At 38.6% G+C, this 12,320-nt stretch overlaps 1 protein-coding gene across 5 annotated transcripts in view; it reads left to right on the top strand.

The window, feature by feature from the left end:
- The window catches only part of EPS8 (epidermal growth factor receptor pathway substrate 8), a 131,894-nt gene that overhangs the window by 61,491 nt on the left and 58,083 nt on the right, over positions 1-12,320 (top strand). Inside the window, exon 1 of one of the 5 annotated variants that reach the window (XM_048933995.1) lies at positions 10,925-10,947. The exons of the other annotated variants lie outside the window; for them this stretch is intronic. The gene's annotated coding sequence lies outside the window, so the exon portion shown is untranslated. Of the gene's footprint in view, positions 1-10,924; positions 10,948-12,320 lie in introns of those variants that run through there. 5 annotated transcript variants of the gene reach the window in all.

Genomic DNA, 12,320 nt, shown 5'->3' with positions numbered 1-12,320 from the left:
GGAGATAGAAAATCTCTGGAAAGAGTAAATTTCCTTTCTTAAACTTCATTGTGAGTTTGGAGTATTTGAAGAGTGCCAGCCTCTTCTGGTTTAGGTTTTTGAATTGGGCAATTTCAGGAGTTCTGAGCAGAATAATCCATGTGCAGTAGTGCTCAAATTATTCAATGTGGGATTTAATCCTGAGAACAAACATATTGTGTTGAAATAAATTATTTACTTAGGCATTTGGAACTGAGTGTTAAAGATGACAAAAACGTCCAGCTGACTGCATCAGCGTGTGCACTAATATTACTCACACTATGTTTTTCTTCTGAGAATCATCCTGCTGTATGCAAGTCCCCTGATTCTCCTGAAATGTTAATGTTTTTCAAAGTCAGTAATTAAAAAAGTCTGATGGAATCTGGGCAGTTGATTAATCTATGATTCCTTCACCCTCCTTCCACTCTTCGGAAAGGGCAGGACTGAAAAAGAGAAATGATAGCTTTCATGGGGAGAGAAACTGGTTTGCGTCTCTTGATGCTCTCCTGTAAAAAAATTCTTTCCTTTCTAATTCATGTTAACTGTTTGCATATTGTGTAGTTGATTGAAAAATGACTCCAGCTTCCAAGCAGTGTCCGTCTCAGTAATGTTTTGCATCCTACCTCTAAATAGTTCTGAAATTTCCTTCCTGTCCTCTAACAGGGTTTTCAAGAATTTTGATAACCTTACGGACTTCCTTTTCCTGCTTTTTAAAAAATTTGATTATACGTATTGAGCTGTAGCTTCAAGTATTTCCTGTATTAGCAATCACCTTTCCAGTGTTTGTTTTCTGCATGCAATAAGCCAGGGATCTTAAGAAATGCAATAATAATAATAAATTTAAAAAATGGTGGGAGTGAGGTTTTTGACTGCCTTTCTTTTTAGGCTTGGAAGAAAGGTACATAGCTGAATTTAATTTTGTGAGATGTGGACAGTAGGCAAAATATATCACAGTTTAGAGATGCGTTTCTCTCTAGAATAATTCAAAAATACTCAAAAACTCATTCTGCTGCTTGCAGTTTCCCTGTGGTTTGAAATATGTCCCAAATTCCTCAAGTTCTATGCAATCTCTTTCACAGAGGAGTGGAAGTGCTCAAACCTGAAGCTGTGGTTGCTTCCTCCCCTCCTTGTAGCTCTCTGCTCTTGAGCCGGGGGTGTCCAAAAGATGTTTCTGACTAATGAAGCACCCTGTGCTCGGGCCAACAGCCTGACTCATGAATGAGGGATTTCTTCCGTTCCTTGCCTCAGCTTGGACGGTTTTGGAAATCATCTCTGGAAAAGCATTTGTAGTCAGTTTGACATTAGCTTGTATATTGCTTTGTGCATCATGTGTATTATCCTCCTTCGGGGTGCGCTAAAGCGTGACACAGAGGAACGCTGGTAAGAACAGCCTATTATTAAGGAAGTGCAAAGTACATGACATCACCTTGCCCACTCTTCCATTTCAGGAGCAAGTCCAAAAGTGTCTCATCTCCTCTCAAAAAAAGCCACATTAGAGCATCCTTCCTATCATGTAGAGAGCACAATTTAAAGACTTGCTGGTTAACCACTTGAAAGTGCAATCTGCTGCAATTTGGTACTTTTGACTTCTTTGCTGAGAAAAGGCTATGCCATGAATATCAGCAATTTCAAAGGATGGGCATTGCTGCTGCTGCCCTGTGTGCTCCTGGAGCACTTCATCCTGGTGGTGGGCCAGAGCCCTCTGGTAACGAATGCTGCAGCCACATTGCTACTTCTGCTATTAATTACAAGTAAAGTGAATGTTTGGTGTTGCTTGAGCCTCCAGTTTGCACCAGGTTTAGAAAGAGCGTGGTGGCTGTCAAGCTGATGCTTCTGCTTCTAGCTGCCATGGAACAGTTGACTCCAAGGAGGGGAAGGTTCTGTGCAGTCTGAGGAGCGAGCCCAAAGCCCAGCTGTGATCTACACTGAAGCTTCTGGTGCTCACCTGGGCAGCAGGAGATACTAGGATGCCTGGTGGGATTTCTGTTACATGATAATGAACACTCTCTCCCTCCCCACAGTCAGCAAAAGGATTTATAAAGTCATTTAGGAACTTAATAAAGTTCCTTGCAGAAGCATGCAGATATTTTGGGAATTCTTCTAAACTGAGTTGCTTTGTTCCATACTAGGAAAATAGGGACACGGTCTTTCAAGAGTGATAGTTTCAAGATTATTTGCCTTGAATGCCATTATTTGAGCCTAAAGAGCATGCACTTTTTCCTCATCCCCGAAGAACCATTAGTCATCTTTTCTACAAATCTATATTGGTTTTAGCATGTCTCAAGGCTGTCAGCTGAAACTCCGTGTGCCTTTTCTTTAGCCAAGTATCCAAACTGAGGACCTTCCCAAGGCCCTTGCAGAACCAGATGTGATTCAGTTTGTGTTCTGTACTGCAATTCTGGTGGGGTAGAAGAGGACCCATTGAGTGTGGGTCCTTCAGGATCAGAAGAGAAGAGTGCTTGTGTCCCCACAGGCCTCACCTGTGCCTCACCTGCTCCCATTTTTATTTTGGGCACAAGATTTTCAAGAGGTACTGCTGCAGTAGTGGGATTGGAAAGCAGGCAGGACCCTAGCCCAAGCGAGCATTCTGGAAGCAGGAAACAGGTTGTAATCCCTGTAATCTTTGATGTCCCTGGGCTATGAGAGCACCTAGCTGGCCCTGGTTTTATTTCTTACGCTGCTTTTAGAAAAAAATGGGCACGTATATCTCCCATTAACGTCACCCAAGAGGCTGGTACTGCCTGTGATTCAATTCCGCTTGGAAGAACTGAGTCACAAATCTGAATAATAGCAAAGGGAGCATATTTTTTGGAAGTATACATTGCTGAAATGTCACCTTCAGTGTGCTGGACTCCAGCCATGCTGTTTTCCCTTCCATAAAGGGCACAAAGGTAGTTAGCTTGGCTAGAAATTAATTGTGCCAATGCCTTTGGCTATGGGTATTGAACTTACTGCTCATGGACAGCACATCATGGAGGCTTTCTATAATCTTGTGGCCCCTCTTTGCAATAAAATGTAGTGAGCACATCAGTGAAGGAATGTGGATATGAAGTATACTCATGTTACAGTAAGGGCAAATCTGGAGAGAGCAAAAGAATTTATAAAGTCATTTAGGTCTGTTCTTTAGAGTGCAACTCAGTAGTGGGTGAGAAACAGAAGAATGGACCCCTGTTCCCCAGGCCTTTTGTGAAATACCAGTTTGAGGAAAGAAGTCTCTTAAAAACTACCTGCTTGGTTCATGAAGAAAATGTTTAAAATGTTTAAAGCAATAGTTGGAAAATATAAACTACAAAATCTGTTTACAAAGAAAACCCCTCCTCTCCAATGCTTTTTCAACCTCTGTTGGGAAATATGGTATTTATAGCTGTCAGTGTTAATTGTCTCTGTGGTCATCCAGCCCAGTCAGACAGATGAGGATAGTCATGATGCTGATGGCAAGCTGAATAACTTGCTCAAAGGCCATGGAGATCATGAGAGAACTGTAAGGGCTGTACTTTTCTTTTTTTTTTTCTTGAAATACTGCTGTACAAAAGGAAAAGGAGGAGAAAAGCGAAAGGCTGAATTAAACAATATAAGGAAAGAGAAGAGGTTATGCAAAGTTGAAGAAGCAAGGGGATATGGTTTAGAAAAACACTGAGATAATGAAAGATAATATATAGATGAAGTAACAGTAATACTTTTTCCTCCCCCTAAAAACTTGCCTTGTGGGCTCCTTTGGGAAAATAGAAGTTGACGTCTGCTTACTTTGGATAGCTTAGTTGGAAAAACAAGTGAGATGGTGCGCATGAGACATCATCTTTGTAGGCCTGTTGCAGTGCTGATATGCATTATAAGTTATAAAAGATAGAGGAGGTTACAGTGACCTAGCTCTTCTTTATCAAGCAAGACTGAGGAAGAGGATTTTTTTTTATAAGCCCATTCTAGCACTGATTGTTGTTGTATATTGTTATTACCTTTTATTTTTTACGATTAATAAGCTAATGTATTTCTTGGACATGCTGTGGGTAGAAGCAGTATCAAGTGCATTTAAACTGCAGCAAGGATTTAGAGTATTTATTGAGAACATTTTCAAGAGGAAGAGTAGTGAGCCCATGAGATCCCCAGGCTTGGCTTTTAGCCTCTCTTGCTGGTGTTCCCAAGGGAGAGGTTGGGCATCTTTTGGAAAGTGCCTTGACACAGTTGTTCCTATCTTTAGGATGGGAGATGATTTCTTTCCTTTTCAGCCCAATTTTCTGATTCTGTGAAGCTGTTTAGAAAAACACTGGATGTGGGGAAAGTACTTGTGCACAATATAATCCTCTGTGATCTGAGTAGTTTCCAACAACTTCCATCAGGTTCCTGTGCACTTTGGTTCTGCACAGATTCTGCCCTAGGTTTGACAGCAAGCATCTGGATCAGAGTCCTACATGGAACTGTAGGTTCCTAAGCATATTTTTCAGTATGTTTGTTAATTATATCTGCCTCTAAAATATGAATATGTGTACTTCAGTATCTTTTATCTTTTTTACATAGAGTGGAATTCAAGAAAATATGTACTTAAGACTTGAAACCTGTAAAGATATCTGAAAGCTTTTATTCATGTGAGACCTTCTTTAAAAGCATTTCTTTTATTCTTTAGACTAATTTTCCTCCTTTAATTCATTCTCACAGTAGTATAAAGACATATTTGATGTAAATAAGTAATAAGTACTGAGAATAGTGTACAGAAAAAAGGATAAAAAATAGAGAAAACAAGAGTTCAGCTTTTCATAGGTTTTCAGAAGTCTTTGGGTGCTTGCCAGAAGTGCTGGCTCTAATCCAATGTGCTTTTATTGGCATACATGGACAAATTATCCAGGACACAGCTATTTTTCTTACTGTAGTAAAAACAGGGACTCTGAATGGAGGCTTTGTGTAGGACAAATATTTTTCCTTTGAAAATGGGTACAAGTTTAAAGTTTATCTAATGTGCCTTCTGGAAAAGGAAAAATTATCCTCATTCTCAAGAAATAGAAAATATATAGCAGTATGGGCAACACCACTCTATAAACAAAATTAAATCATTGGTGAGGAGCTGCTGAAGTTTTTTAATGAACAAGATTCCTTAGTTGCCTACAGTATGTGAGAGAGAGCTCAGCTTATAAGAACATGGATAGGACAGGGGGAAATGGTTTTAAATTAAAGGAAGGGAGATTTAGATTTGGTGTGGGGGGAAAATTTTTATTGAGAGAGAGGTGCTGGAATAGACTGCCCAGAGAGGCTGTGGATGCCCTGGAGGTGTTTAAGGCCGGGTTGGATTGGGCCCTGAGCAATCTGATCTAGTACTTGACCTATGGGCTGGGAACTCTGCCTATGGCGTAAGGGTTGGAACTTGATGATGTTTGAAGACCCTTCCAACCCAAGCCATTCTATGATTCTATGATTCTATATACATAGACATGTGCACACATATACGAAAGTATATTTGTCCATGAGTGTGACCAGAAGGAGAAGGATCTTATGGGAAATAGTGCTCAAGATAGCATTAATTGTTTTAAGGACTGTATTAATGAGTAATCTTTGCTGTCTCCATTGAAAGTGTAACTCACTTTGCAGTGGTATCGTTGCTATGAAAGTCAAGTTGTTTGTGAAGTCTGACAGCTCCATTTGGTAACATGTATTAGAAGTACCAAGTCACAATGTGCTTTTCTGGGAGTGAGGAGGGAAAAAAGAAGTGCACCCAACCTATAGTGTCTCTAATGACTGTTAATCTTACGAGACCCATAAAATAGTGACTCATCTTGAAAATGAGATTATTTAGTTCTTTCTTAGCTCCATAGGAGGGTAACCACATATATGAAAATAAGATGTCATATGAGTATTTCTTATGTCATGTTAACATCACTGGAGTCAGTTCTAGAACAGTTCTAGAAGTGCATGGAAATCAGTGGTGTACTCTGATTCCCCCAACTTTTCCCTTTGTGTCTCTAGGCAGGAAAAGATCAAAAGGCATTAACACACATGGCTGATGTAACCCCTGCCCTTTCTGTTCTCCACCCTACCACAAATTCTTATTGTACACATGCTTGTTTCTAATATAAAATCTAAGTGGAGAACAGTAATTTCATCTTCTGGAAGATCTTAGAAAGTTGGCTTCCTTCAAGACTTTTGGAAACTTTCTGAAAAATAGAGCTCCCCTTAGGTTTCCTGGGAGCAGGGTGTTATTAGGCTCCAGTCCCAGACTGAGGTTTCCATTGGGAACCTAGCTGACATCAGTAAAAACATTTGGACTTTGGAAATGCCTCAGAAAAATGTTTTCAATTCAGTGAATCAGCAAATTGGAATAAAATAACTGGTTGCAGTCTTTTTGGATTGCTTTCTTGTGATGCCTTGTTAAATTTGACATGGCAACCAGCAATGACAAATTTCTGGACAGATTTTATTGTGGCATGTGAAAATTCAAGCTCCACAATTATTGGAAATTCGAGCCAAATCCATTTTGTGCTGATTATAATTGGACTTTTAAAATGATTTCTAGCATGGTCATCTTTAGTTGCTGAATGTTTACTGGAACCCTAGTGAGTGATTAGTGGTAAGGGCATTGAAATTTATGAAACCAACAAACAAAAAACTCCTTACTTTGACTTTTAAAAATCAAATCTGTAGCTGAGGACATTAAAATCGGAGGTTTTTGTGAATGTGAATTTCCAAATAACCTGTTAATTGATTTGAAAAGGAACTCTTTTTTTTCTGTACTCGATCAGGTAATTGAAAAAATTATCATCAACAGGTGAATATGTTTTCATTTCTGAAATGCTTGTGGGGCAAGAGCTTTGCCCAAATTCCTGGAGGATGAAGGTGTATTTGTGTAGTGAGAAACAAATAACTGAAATTAGGAAAACCAGAGGCACAAAATGGCAAGTTTAAATTGCTTTTCTTCCCACAAGTTGTAGAATCTGTTTTCTCTCAGTCTTACTTGGTTTCATGCTCTCAAGGCTGAGTAATGAGCGTATGCTGTCGATTCAGTGGTGGGCTGTGACTTCATGCAGCTGTGACCTCAGTTCAGCACGTTCTCGTGCACTTGATGACTTTCTGCTACCTAATTGTTTCCCTGGAATGGACCAGTCAGCCATGCTTAGATTTTTAAGATAGTGCCTTTTGTTTACTGAATTACTTTTGTTTATTGAATTAGAGTGTGGTCTCTTCGGATTACGTGCAGATTCATGCAAACAAAGGTGGATGTTCAAGATTGTTTATTGGCCCAAATAAGCCCCACTAGCTGATGTTTGGGTGCAGGTGAGGTATTGCGTGTCTCAAAGTGCTGAGAGCTGTGTAGGCTGCCTCAAGGTCAAACATCTTACTGCACATAGTCATATGCCTGTTTTTAACCCTCCATTAGGAGAAGCTGTCCTTGGAATTTGCTGTTGCAGATTCTTGGTTCAGAATGGAAAGCCTCAGAGAAATGCTGCGTGGTTCTGACTTCTTGGCTTCACAGTTCTGTATAACTGAACAAACTGCATGACACTTTTCATATCTCTACACTGCTCCTCACTGCTGTGGGGTGGGAATTGATGCTATGTTATAACCCTAGAGGGTGTCTAGAGGGTATTTGAATTACAAGGAGAGAAAAAAAAAAAGTGATATTTCCTTGAAACACATATCTTTCCAGTGCATATTTTTCAGTAACACAAAGTCTTACTGTATTCTTATTGCATTAAATGGAACGTCCCAGTAAGCTCACTCATCTTTCTAGTGTGACAGCAATATGGATTTTTTGTTTCTTCCAGATAGGAACATTGAACAGGTTTTATAGAAGTCCATGTTAGATCTTAAAATAGCTTTTAGTGAAACTTGTTCTCCATTTCTCTTTAAAAATTAATTTTGCTTTCTTCTGCCTTTTCTCTTTACTGCCTTATTCTGAAAGTCCCCATCATTTTGTTTTTGTTGTTACCTTGCTATTATGGACACTGTGTGTCCAGTCCACTTCTCATGATGTTTCCCGCTAACAAGGAAAAATACAGGAGATAATGCTCAGTCCAGTGACTGGGTGGCAGTTGAGATAGAAACTTTTATGAGCAGCATAAAATACTCAAGGAATATTTAAAATTACTTCTGAGAATATGATAACTCTCCTGAGTTTCAACATTTCTTGTTTAAACCCCAAACGTTGTGATGGTGGTTATTGTTTTAAATTATCTTATCTAAAGCCATGAGCTCCTGCATATCAGCTTTGAGAAGGTTTACTTGCTGCCTTGATTACACACTACTTGACCTAAGTGAAACAGAAGGCCTTTCTTAACTGGGAAGACTGAGGAGTTAATCAGCATTTTTGTTGTTGTTGTTTTTGTTTATTTTAATTATTTTGTTTAATTTTAATTTTGTTTTAGATTTTTTTTTTATTATTGTTAAAATAAAATCTGTTAAACTTGCAAATAAGGTGTGATAAGTGGTTAATCCAGTTTCATCTGGTAACTTGGAACAGTAAGAAGCAATTTAAGCATGTTGGGAGTTCATTCATTTCTTATCTAGATTAAGATGAAAATTTTATCTTAAACAACAACAGACAACACTTAAAGCCATTTTCATGTTTGTTTTCATGTATCATTGCTATTTTTACAGTATGTCTTAACTTTGGATTTTTTTTAAATTCTTATAATTTCTTAACATTTGTACAAGTACATAGATGCAAGAAAATATTCAGATAACAGAATTAATATCGTTTATAAGCTCTCCTTCTGCAAGTCAGATTGATGGTTTGCTGATGGCACGCTGCAAACCAGTATTCAAATCAATGTCTGGAGTGCCCTCTTTTGAAAGCTGATGATCTAGTTTGTAGTCTTCTGTCACAAGGAGTAGAGGGAGATAATGAAAAAAAGTCAGTGTGATGAAGTATAAAACTATATTTAGTTATTTACTTATTAAATGGTACATTATAGTTACATTTTTCTGCCTCCTCCTATAAAGTACTTCATGAACCATAGACACCTTCCTCTTTAGGCTCTTCTTCTGTACCCGTGGTGCTTGTTGCATCTGTTGTTGTGTGTTTTTTAACATATTTTGGTTTTGTGTGTGTTGTGGGTTTTGATTGTTTTTTGTTTTGCACAAGATGCTGCTCTTCCAGTTGTCTGACGCTTTCTGTAAGACCTGCATAATTATCCTTAATTTGCTAATTAATACTCGTCGTGCCTTAGATGGGCTGGTTAATTCTCTAATTATAAATAGCAGTGAGTGGTGGCTTTAATGCTGGCCTATTTATTTACACTCCTTTGTTACAACAGGGATTTTAAGCTTTTGCAGCTTTTGTGTCTGTAAAGCTGTAAAGTATCTGTTCTATTTTCTTTCAGTATGACTAATCATAAATCATAGCCCAGGCCTGGGTGAAATGAATGGAAATAGGTTACCGTGCCTGAATAAGAACCTGTTTGCAACCAGGTTCTCTATTAGTGTGTCAATAAAAAGAGCCAGATCTGTGAGCAGGATCTCTCTGAAGGTTATTCATTCAGTTCTTCCTCTTGAGCTCCATATTTCTCCCCTTCCTCCGAATAAAAGATCCTTATCATAACTGTATAGTTAGAGTGTTTCCTTAACAGTAAATCACTGTAAAATGTCGTAGCAACAAAAGGAAAATTGAAGGGGTACTTTTTTATCTTGTTAGTTTTCCCAGCAGAAAACTTCTAGTTAACTGTGCTTCTTCTGAAGACTAGTTTTACATTAACATACACTGTCTTCTGTGTTGACTGATGATTTTGTCTCTGAATTTTCTGAATGAATGTATCTTGCCTATCCTGCTGAGAAGACTAGTCATGATAAATTTAGCATAATCCTACTGAAGGATAGAAGGAAAAAATGCTAAATTGAAGAAAGTGTGTATAAAGACAAATGCAGTGAAAAAGCAGTGTTGGTTGAACTCTTCTGCTGCCCTTTTCTTAGGGCATGAATGCATTTGTAAATCTCTGCTCGGTAGCGCTATGTCCTGTCACACAGTGTTGTCTCCTTCCTGGCCAGAATGATAATCATTCATCTTTATTGAAATGCTCCCACTCCACTTTCCCTATTATGAAGAAGCCAAAAAGAAGACCTGAAAGTAGGAGTATTTTCAAAATGATTGTGCTGTGGATGTTGAGCTTAGCATATTTTCTTGTAGTTCTGACACTCAGACATATCAGAGTACCTATTCTCAACAACCGTCAGCTTCTCACCACTCCACCCATCATTAACAAGGGGTGCCTTAAAAGGCAGACTAGTGATGAAAGTAGACCAAGTCTTTTGGCTTGAAACTGCATCACTTTGAAGTCTTTGTGTGATTTTTGCCATTGTCTTTTTGAATGTGCTTTGGATACTCAAATCCCCTTAATAGAAAATGGAAAATGGGATACTGTGAAGCTGCTGCCTGCCCAGAGAGGTGTGGTTTGTCTGTGAGAAATTCTGATAGCAGTGTGCAGAGGATGGAAAATGCACACTGATCTTTTCTGAAGTGAAGCCTACTTATGTGTGTATACATCTTGATGTTTATCTTGACACAAGATGCTGAACAGAGTGCAAAAGGCGTGTTTGCTCTTGGTTGTTATCTGAAACAAGTCCTGAGGCAGAGAGCAGTGTCAACATTTCATTTGAGTCTGTCTGTGACTGCCATTTGTAAAATCTGTGGTTGGGGAACAGGGTAGAGAGAAAGAAAGTAAATGCAAGACGACACAGGAATATAAAAATATAAGAAATAGCCAAAGAAATGACCTCTGTGAGGAGAAGCAAGTGAGTTAAAAATACAAATGGTTCAAAATTTAGCGTGGGGGGTAACATGGAAAGTGCAAATGGGTGAAGCAGGTGAGTTCAAGAGGAAAACAGGTAAAATATAAGAAATTAAAAGCAAGTGAGAACAGCTGCACTGAGTGCTGTGGAATAGCAACGCTAGGCATTTTTATTCAGGCTGCTGTGAGTTACAAGGTAGCGTGGACTCATCTGTCTTTCGTGGAGGTTGGTTTTTTTGCTCCTTAATTCTTTAGGAGGGAAAGTGTGGAGAGACAGTGTCCTTTTCTGACATTGATACAGTGTGAGATCTGCTGCAGCTAGGGGTTACCTTGTAATGTCCACTTGTTTTTGTTTAGGCTGGAGTTACAGTTTGTGCTTATTGTCTGGCTGAGGAAGAATTCTGTTTTTTTGAGGGCCTGCAATAACAATGACTTGTTACTAATAACATTTTCTTACTTGGTAGATAATTACTCTTTCAGCCATTCTCGGCTTTCCTCTTCCTTCCCATGCATCCTCCTCTCCTTAACCCTCCCTGCTCTTTGCATCGTTTCTAAAAACCCTGCACCTTTGAACTGCTTCTTTTTTTTCCCCATTTGATGTTGTGATCCATTGCTAGGTAGGACTGATTGATTGAGGATGAGTGGAAAAGAGCACCAGCGTCTCCTATATCTCATTTTTTTTTTGTAATTAAATAGTTCTGCCCTTCTAGAAAAGGTGCTTTTAAAATAAATTGAGCAATTTTCTTACCTTCCAACTCCTCTCTGGAAATTTAATGGCAGAACGTGTGAGTCGCCTATGTGTCAGCTTGCTCTTGCACACAAATTCTATTGCCTTCACTAGGATGCTGTGCTGTAAGGTGGAGAAGGCAAGGAGTATTTTAGTATTTGTGCATATTTCTTATGAATATTTATGAAATCATCTCCTATAGCAGTGCAGTACTGCCTATACCTGGCAACAGACCACCTGTAACTCTTAACTGAAGAACTAAAGTACATCACTGTCCGAAATGATTTATCAGTTACAAAAGCCGGACCTTTTGTCATTTATGTTCCTGCTTACTAACAATATACATGAATCCTGCCAAGAGTAAAGCTTATGGTGGCAGTAAAGTTCTGGGTGGATTCTTTTCCTTCAGTCGCAGAGAAGTATTTAGTATTCTTTTGTTTTTGTTTTGTACGAAGGAATTTCCTATTTTCTTATGACATTGATTTTTATATCATTATAGTATACTTTTATATAGATATTGTAACATGTAACTCTATATCTTGTTATTTTTATTGGTTTCATGGTTACTCTTTTCTTTTTACATTCTTCTTTAGTTTTCTTGTTTCAAAATATTTACAGTTCAGAGAAGGCCTTATTTTCTTTTCAAGAGTCTGAGAAGGGCACGACCATGCTTGGATATACTAACAAGTAAACTGTTGATACTTCAGGTCAACTTAAAGAGGATTTCTACAGTTAATGACGAAGGATGTTTATCTTAAAGTTTGCAGCATTGGCGTATGTTACTGTGAACTGCTGGGCTGAGGTGAAAGGGAAGAATAAGGAGGAAGCAGAGTTTATTAATAGACTCCTGGATGACGAAAGCTTAGCGGTGT

This window comes from Lagopus muta, chromosome 1 (assembly GCF_023343835.1).
Source record: "Lagopus muta isolate bLagMut1 chromosome 1, bLagMut1 primary, whole genome shotgun sequence".
Lineage (NCBI taxonomy): Eukaryota > Metazoa > Chordata > Aves > Galliformes > Phasianidae > Lagopus > Lagopus muta.
The sequence above is the reverse complement of the archived record's forward strand: the minus strand, read 5'-3'. Positions and strand labels throughout refer to the sequence as shown.